The following is a 9,061-nucleotide window of genomic DNA, read 5'->3' as shown; positions in this document are numbered from 1 at the left end:
TAATCCTAGATTAGACAATGGCCAACTGCCTTAACTTCTTGGCATTTCACCTTCCACCAAATCTTGTGTATTTTAAAATGGAAGTTGTATGACTAATATAGACTGGTATATGGTAGGTACTTTGCAAATATTCATTCGTATTCCTTCCTCTTCACCTTGGTGCATTTGCTTTTCTAGCTTTTTTTCCCCCGCTGCTTCGTTTTGGTTAATCTAATACCTTAAACCTCAACAGAGCGTGTGGAGTAGCACAGTGTGTAATTTGCAGTCGGATAATTTTCTCATCAGTGGGAGTTGCTCTGGTGCTAATTTGGGCTGTATCCTCTATTTCAGTCTTTTGTCTCATTTGTAAAGAACATATTGTATTGTTCCAACTTCTACATTTTTCTTTAGGAGCTTGCACATCGTGACTGAAAGTGAGGCTTGAGAAAATGCCACTCCACCCTCATAGTCATCGATTGCAAGGTGCATATACAAAAAGGCACCACTATTAGGAAAAATCTAAGTGTACCATTTTCTGAATATAGGGGTCTTTGTCTGCTCTTGGATATAGGCCTAATTGACAGTGGAAAGAACAATAGACTAAGTCAGATTGAACGAGGTCCTTGATTTCCTTCAGCCACCTGAACTTCTGGGGCTGAGTCACGAACATATCAAGCAATGCCACTGGGGTTTCTCACAAGATCACTTTATGAGATGACTGAGGTGATGCAAGAAAGTTTAAATCAGGAGCGACGAGATCCTCCCTGAGCCTCAAGGGACATGGTACATCAGAGGGGCTAAAAGTTGGAACATTGAGTGCCAGAGTTCAAGCTGGAGGTAGAAATAGAACAGATTGTATGTCTCAAGGTGGAGAGCATGAAGGATATTTTCAAATATAGAGAAGGCAGTAGCAAAATGAGGTGTGGATATAAGCCAAGATCCATTCAGGAACAAATTACATGAACACAGTCACTGTTCCTCTCTAAGGGAAGTCTTGGCATGGTCCCACCAACTCAAAAACCACATCTGAAAGCAGCTTTGGAAAGCACCTAGCCCCTCTGGGCCCTAGGACTCATGTCAGTTAATAGAGAACAACATTCCCTGCCCTGTTTGTCACCCAGAACTGTTATAAGGATAAAATGAGGTAATAGTGGTGAAATCATTCTGTAAACCACAGAGCACTACACAAAAGTGAGGATCCAGCAGACATTTTACCATGTAAAGCTGAATTCTTCTCTGATAGGTCACAGGCCTGGTCAGTTGGAGTCAGACCAATGCTGAACTCCATCTCCACTAGGGATGTATTGATCAGGGGAGAAATTCTACTCAAAGGAATTTAAGCAAAAAAGTCAATGAAAGGCAAACTGCAGGAAGGTTGGTGTATGGCTGGGCTTTCAGGATGAGAAGACCTGGGTCTTCAAACACAAATCAGCCTTGGTCCATATGCAGCCTCTACTTTTACCTGTGGTTCAGTTTCACTGGGCTGCTATCATAGCCCAGCTTGCTCCTTGAGGCTGAAGCACGGTCACTGCAACTCCTAGACCTATCACTTCCTAGCATCATCACCCAAAAGGAATGAGTCTTCTTCTCTTAGTTCCATTTCAAAAATTCCAGAGAGAACTTGTCCTGGCTTAGATCACATGCTCGTTCTGTGACCTGGCTTGGGTCACGTGCCCATTCTATGGTTGGTCCTTCCGCATACTTTAGATCAGGAAAGAGGCTGTTCTTCAACTATTCCTGGAAGGGAAAGTGCTGAAAGAACATAAAAAATAGATGACCACTGCAGGGATCTAATTAACACTACATGCTGTAAACTATGTTTATAAGACCAATACATCTGCACTTTTAGGATGGACCCCTGCCCCATCTCCATTGGAAGGAAGTACATCAGGAAGAGGGCGGACAGTGAATTAGTCAGGGTCCTGGCAGGAAACTGATAATACACTCAGATGGGGGTCGAAGGAGGCTTTAGAGAAAGGACTATTTGCAGAGGTGTGGGAAGGGTTAAGAAAAACCAGAAAGGGGGGCCGTGGTGAAGTGTCCAAAGGTCACCACCAGTCTGTAGCCATTCATTTCCCTTGACCTGAAAGGGAAAGGCAAGGGGTGGTTATCTGAACCCACTGAGACATGTAGCTGTAGGGGAGAGCCAGCAGACAGGGGCTGTGGGCTGCATTGCGGAAACCGGTCACTGCCAACTGCAGACCAGTAGGGAAGGAGCTGGGGGTACAGCAAACCTTCTGTTCTCCCACCTGCCTAGGTCATGCTGGGCTTCTCATTGGCCAATCCCAAACAGATATCAGAATTCAAGGGAGATCAGCTTGATGCAGTCTTCAGCAGTTAGATTCCCAGGGCACAGAAGAGTGGAGAAGGATGGAGAAGGATCTAGAGGGGTAAATGGAGGCAGCACAAGGGTACACCTGCTCCCTTTAGCTCAAAAGACAAGCCTGGTTGGAGTCTACTCTGTAAAATGGGATAGTTTAAAACAATCATGGAATTTGGGGCTAGAAGGGCCCTTAGGATCATTCAGATCAGAATTGACAAACTTGCCTGTATCTGGCCTTCAGATGTGCTTTTCATGGCTCTGTAGCTTTAATCCCCAAAACTAAACACAAGCAAACAGTCAACAAAGAGGCTCAAAATTTAATTGATCTCTGTTAATATACTTGGGCCAAGAATGTACTTTCCATTTCCCCAGTCATCATCATTCTCTTTTGTCTAATACCTGCCACTGCATACATTCACATCTCCCAAAAGTATTTGATTTGAGCACCTGTGATTGTAAAAGTCAAACTTCTTCATTTTGTAGGTAAAGAAGCTGGGCTGGAAAGGAAAAATGGTTTGCCCATTGCTTCACAGCCTTGGTGGGAATTCTGACTGTCTGCACAGACAAAAATAGAAATATAAACAGGAGGACTGAATAAAAGAGTTGTTTGCCTCCCTAAGATGAGACTCCATGGGCGCCACCACCTTCACACATGGGAGCGGCTATCATTTGAAGCAAGGGTCACCTGAGGATTCTACTTGCTCTATGTGGCCCGAGGAGGTGGAAGTAAAACAATGGAGAAAAGTGATTAGGGTCAGTGCAGGTCAGTGCAAATCAGGGCTTTCAGGGGGCTTTTCAGAATGGGCTGGGAAGCTCCTGTGCATCCTGGCTTCCCATTTGTGCAGATGGTTAATTAACAGAAACTGAACCACCCCTTAGGGTGGATGGTGTTGGACCCTGTCCTTAGAGCCCTTTTCCTACCCTATGAGTTGAGCTGATGCTGAGTTGAATTGAAATGAGAGGAAGGTGTTGTCTTGGCTTTTCCCCCTGAATTATATTTTATTTGATTCCATTCTTTTTTTGGTGGTGTGTGGGTAGGGTGTGCATCTCGGAATCTCTTTTCTTCCCATCAAGAATCTACGAGTGAGTCTTTGCCTTTCCCTGTTGCTTTCAGACACTCTCACTCTTCTCCACCTAGACTATCTCTGCTCAACCCCACACACATCAGGCTCATTTCCACCTCAACCTAGATCCTCAGCATGGGCTTAGTTAGGACATAGGTTTGGCTCTCACAACAGAGATCAAATAGCAGGGACTTGATAGGAAGGAGCTGCTGGGCTGTCTGGATGGGAAGGTGGCTGTACTCAACAAAGCCACCAGGAACCCAGTTTCCTTTCTGTCTGTTGCTTCATCATCCCCTGCTGTCTTTGTGAGCAAAGATGACTCTCCTCCGCCAGACTCCATGCTGATCCTCAGGAAAGAGGAAGAACATGCGGAACAAGCAAACTCATTTTAAGAAGTGATCCACTTTTGTTCTTCTGGGTAGATGCCCAGTAATGGGATTGCTGGATCGAATGGTAGGTCTACTTGAATCTGTTTAAGGTATCTCCACATTGCTTTCCACAGGGGCTGCACTAATTTACAGTCCCACCAGCAGTGTATGAGAGTACCTGTCTCTCCACACCCATGCCAACATGTATAGTTTTGGGACTTTTTGATAAAGGCCGTTCTCACTGGAGTTAAGTGATATCTCATTGTGGTTTTGATTTGCATTTCCCTGATGATTAGAGATGTTGAACACTTTTTCATATGTTTGTTAGCCATTTTTATATCTTCTTTTGAAAAATTTCTATTCATGTCCTTTGCCCACTTTTTGATAGGGTTGTTCGATTTTTTCTTACTGATTTTCCTGAGTTCTAAATAGATTCTTGTTATCAGTCCTTTATCTGATGTGTAGTATGCGAAAATTTTTTCCCATTCTGTAGGTTGTCTATTTACTCTTGTGACTGTTTCTTTGGCTGTGCAGAAGCTTTTTAATTTGATCAGGTCCCATTTATTTATTTTTGTTGCTGCTGTGATTGCCTTAGGGGTCTTCCTCATAAATTCTTTGCCTAGGCCAATGTCTGTAAGAGTCTTACCTACTTTTTCTTCTAGAATTCTAATAGTTTCTGACCTAAGGTTTAAGTCTGTTAACCACTGTGATTTGATTTTTGTGGGGGTGAGAGCTGTGTGTCCTGTTTTAGTCTTCTACATGTGGATATCCAGTTTTCCCAGCACCATTTATTAAATAAGGAATCTTTTCCCCAGAGTATGTTTTTGTCTGCTTTGTCAAAGATTAGATGGCTATATGAGGATGGTTTTATATTTGGATTTTCTGTTCTGTTCCACTGGTCTGTGTCTCGGCACTTGTGCCAGTACCAGGCTGTTTTTAGAACCACAGCCTTGTAGTAAAGTTTGAAGTCTGGCAAATTAATACCTCCCATTTTGTTTTTGTTGTTTAATATTGCTTTTGCTAAACGGGGTCTTCTCTGGTTCCATACAAAGCGTAAAATTATTTTTTCTATGTCTGTGAAAAAAGATGTTGGTAATTTAATAGGGATTGCATTGAATCTGTAGATAACTTTGGGCAGTATAGACATTTTAACAATGTTGATTCTACCGATCCATGAGCATGGTATGGTTTTCCACCTATTTACATGTTCTGCGATTTCCTTCCTCAGAGTTTCATAGTTCTCCCTATAGAGGTCCTTTACCTCCTTAGTTAGATATATTCCTAGATATCCCGAATGTTTATAGCAGCACAATTCACAATCGCAAAGATGTGGAAACAACCCAAATGCCCATCGATTCATGAATGGATTAGCAAAATGTGGTATATGTATACCATGGAATATTACTCAGCTATTAGAAATGATGGCGATATGGCATCTCTTTGGTTCTCCTGGAGTGAGCTGGAACCCATTCTATTAAGTGAAGTATCCCAAGAATGGAAAAACAAGCACCACATGTACTCACCAGCAAACTGGTTTCCCTGAGTGCACATTTGGGATTCACACCAATTGGGTATTGGACAGAGGTCGGGGCTGGGTGGAAGGGATGGGTGTATACCTACTTGATGAGTGCGATGCGCACTGCCTGGGGAATGGACACGTTTGAAGTTCTCTCTGGGGGGGATGGGGTGGGGGGAGGGGAGGAGTGCACACCTATATGATGAGAGTGATGTGCACTGTCTAGGGAATGGACACAACTAAAGCTCAGACTCGGGGGGATGGGGAGGCATGGGCAATGTATATAGCCTGATCTTTTGTACCCCCTTAATGAGCTGAAAAACAAACAAAAAATAAAAATAAAAATAAAAATAAAAATAAAAATAAAAAGAAGTGATCCACAACCACACTTCTCACCATGTCCTGTTGTTCAAAACTTACTGGTGTGCTCATTTCTGGAGGCAGAAAAGGCTGGGAACTAGAGTTTCTAGCTGGATATCCACATGCTCAGTAAAATTGGAAGAGAGGGGTGGGTGTGGGAGGAGGCGTTTTAGTAGAAGGAAAAAGGAGTGACTGGCTATCGGGAGCCAGTTAGTCATTTAGGATGTGTTTTCTAAGCAGAATGTCCTCTCTTTGTCCTGTGAAACCAGAGCTCATCATCCTTCAAATACAGTTTTAATCTGCCCCCTCTTGAAGCTTTCCCAGGAGAACCATGCTTAAGACCATCTTCAGCATCCTGAGAGAACTGGCTCAAGGTTGTGCTGTAGTGAGTGACAAGTTGCTTCCAACGCCTCCCCACCACCACCTTTGCTATTGTCCCCAGCTCAGCAAAAGGAAGGAACAACAGTACAAGCTAACATTTACTGGGCATCCACCAAGTAACAGGTGCTGTGATAACTATGTCATAAGCATTACTTTGTTTGATTATTGCAATTGCCCTGTGAATTAGGTACTGTTGTCCAGTTGCCAGATGAGGAAACCAATACTCTGTGATGTCACCTTCCCAAAGCTCTGCAGCCACATTCAGAATTCAAATATAAAACTGTCTGACTCCAAGTTTTATTGCTCCTTTCATCACATTGTGACTTCTCTGTAAAGAGCTTTACAATAGGGAAGCTTCACAGAACTGAGACAACTGGATAAGTCAGCGTTGATACATTGGTCAGGCTGTTGTTATAAATAAGATAGACAAGGAAAAAAAAATCTAGCCATCTTGTCCATTGTGCTAATTTAATTTTCCAGGGGAGTGCATGTTTCTTTGTGAACCAGGCTTCTCTTCCTTGATCTGTTTTAAAAAAGTAATACAGAGGGCTCAATTCTCCCCTGTGTTTCCATCCTTCCTTGATCTCTTCCATGATTTTCTCTTGGGGGAAAGAAGCAGATTGAAAACTGTGGTTATATATGTAACCATTAAAATAGATGCTCTGCCTATAAAAATGAACTTGTGCCAGGGTCTAATAAATTCCGTGCTAATATGCCAGCTCCCCAGTCTGCAGGGCAATTGCAATCACTCTTCTGATCAGAGGAGCATAATTCCAAGCCTCCCTATTTGTTAGCTCCTTAACCCAGCACAGCTGAGGACTTAATCTGCATTCAATTTAGCAAACATTCTTGAGTACCACAAGGTGCCTGGCTAGGAACTAGGACTTGCAGATTAGAAGTGAAGAGTCGTTCCCTGGTGGTCTAGTGGTTAGGATTCGGCGCTCTCACCGCCGTGGCCTGGGTTCGATTCCCGGTCAGGGAAGCCTTTCTTCTTTGGCCTGGCGTGGTGGCTCACGCCTGTAATCCTAGCACTCTGGGAGGCCGAGGTGAGCGGATCGTTTGAGCTCAGGAGTTCGAGACCAGCCTGAGCAAGAGCGAGACCCCATCTCTACTAAAAATAGAAAGAAATTATATGGACAGCTAAAAATATATATAGAAAAAATTAGCCGGGCATGGTGGTGCATGCCTGTAGTCCCAGCTACTCGGGAGGCTGAGACAGGAGGATCGCTTGAGCTCAGGAGTTTGAGGTTGCTGTGAGCTAGGCTGACGCCACGGCACTCACTCTAGCCTGGGCAACAGAGTGAGACTCTGTCTCAAAAAAAAAAAAAAAAAAAAAGAAGTGAAGAGAACATAGGCCTTGCCCTCAGGGAGGTGAGTCCACAGGAGCAGAACAAAACAAGGGAAACAAATAATTGTTGTGCAATAGATGAAGTGTATTTAAGGTGATATTCGTTTAAAAGAGAGAGGATGTGGGCCCTGTGTGGTGGCTCATGCCTATAATCCTAGAACTCTAAAAGGCCAAGGCGGGAGGATCACTTGAGCTCAGGAGTTTGAGACCAGCCTGGGCAAGAGCAAGACCCTGTCTCTGCAAAAAATAGAAAAATTAGCCAAGTGTGGTGTTATGCACCTGTAGTCCCAGCTACTTGGGAGGTTGAGACAGGAGGATTGCTTGAGCCCAGGAGTTTGAGGTTGCTGTGAGCTGTGATGATGCCATCGCACTCTAGCTGGGGCGATAGAGTAAGACCCTGTCTCAAAAAAAAAAAAAAAAAAAAAAGAGAGAGAGAGAGAGAGAGGACAAGACTCTGAAATGAGGAGGAGCCGTTATGTCTGAGCTGAGGTTTGAAACGTAGGAGCTAATCAGATGAAGGAGATAGCATTCTAGGCAGAGGAACAGAGTAGCAAAGACATGGAGGCATGAAACACATCATGTGTTCTGGAAACCATAAGCAGATCAAGAACTTTGCAATATGAATTGATCATGTCAATTTAAAGAACTAACTGGAGTGGAGTGAGGGGTTTTAAGTAGAGGGTGAAGTGATCACATTCATGTTTTAGAAATATCTCTCTTGGACAGTGTCAGGAGGAAGACCTATTAGAAAGCAGTTATAATGATCAAAGGTGAGGAATGATGAAATATAAGGTGTATGATGATCTGGGAAGGGAAGCTAGTGAGTGGATATGGGAAAATAGCTGACAGATATTGAAGATTTACCACATGCCAGGCACTGTTCTATGTTCTTTGATATGGTAACTTATTTCCCCCCAACCCTCCAAGGAGGTTCTTTTTCGATCCCTTTACAGAAAAGGAAACTTAGGGGTTGAACCTAGCTAGGAATTGGTAGATCTAGGATTTGAATCCAGTCTGGCCAGAGCCTTCTCTCTTAAGCACTGAATGGGGATGCTTTAATTTGATTTTCTTACTGAAATATTAGGCTTTCTAAGATTCTCTTTGAAAGGCATGAGATAAGCCATCTGGCAGGGAAGCAGGAAGAGGATGAACAGAGCTGCGATGGCATTTCATCTCTGCACCCGACTAGCGCAGTAGCCTTGGGGAAAGCATGATAATCTATAACCTTATCTGTGAAATAGAGACTCTTACACACTTCATAGGACTTTTCTGAGGATATAAGGGACAGTGTCAATAAAGGGATGACCCCCATACTTGAAACTTAGAAAGCAGTTCTCAGATACTAGTTTCTTTTTTCTTTCCTCCCATTGGAGGATGCTGGAACTTTTGCAGCACGTATTAAAATTTTTATAAAGAGAGATAAAAATTATTAGACTGCTGGAAATAAATGAACTATAGCTACCTACAAAAATATAGATGAATCTTGGAAAAATAATTTTGGGTGAGAAAAGCAAATCTCAGAAGACTACATATGGTGGAATTACATTTTTATGAAGCACAAAACAAGCCAATCTTAGTAATGTATTGTTTAGGAATATGTGCATATATAGTAAAGTTTTTTTAAAGGGTTGCTTAACACAATACTAAAAATGGTGATTGCTGCTGGAGGAGAAGGCAGGGAGACAGGATAAGGGAGGAGCACATAGTTGGGGTAATGGTAAA

The 9,061-nt window shown here is 43.0% G+C and overlaps 1 non-coding gene across 1 annotated transcript; it reads left to right on the top strand.

Moving 5' to 3' along the window:
- Positions 1-6,901: 6,901 nt before the first annotated feature.
- On the top strand, positions 6,902-6,973 carry TRNAE-CUC (transfer RNA glutamic acid (anticodon CUC)). The gene has a single exon. It is a non-coding gene; the product is annotated as a tRNA-Glu (tRNA).
- The last annotated feature ends 2,088 nt before the right edge of the window (positions 6,974-9,061 follow it).

Source organism: Eulemur rufifrons, chromosome 8, assembly GCF_041146395.1.
Source record: "Eulemur rufifrons isolate Redbay chromosome 8, OSU_ERuf_1, whole genome shotgun sequence".
NCBI classification, from domain to species: Eukaryota; Metazoa; Chordata; class Mammalia; order Primates; family Lemuridae; genus Eulemur; species Eulemur rufifrons.
Note: the sequence above shows the minus strand (reverse complement) of the source record. Positions and strands in the feature narration are given on the sequence as shown.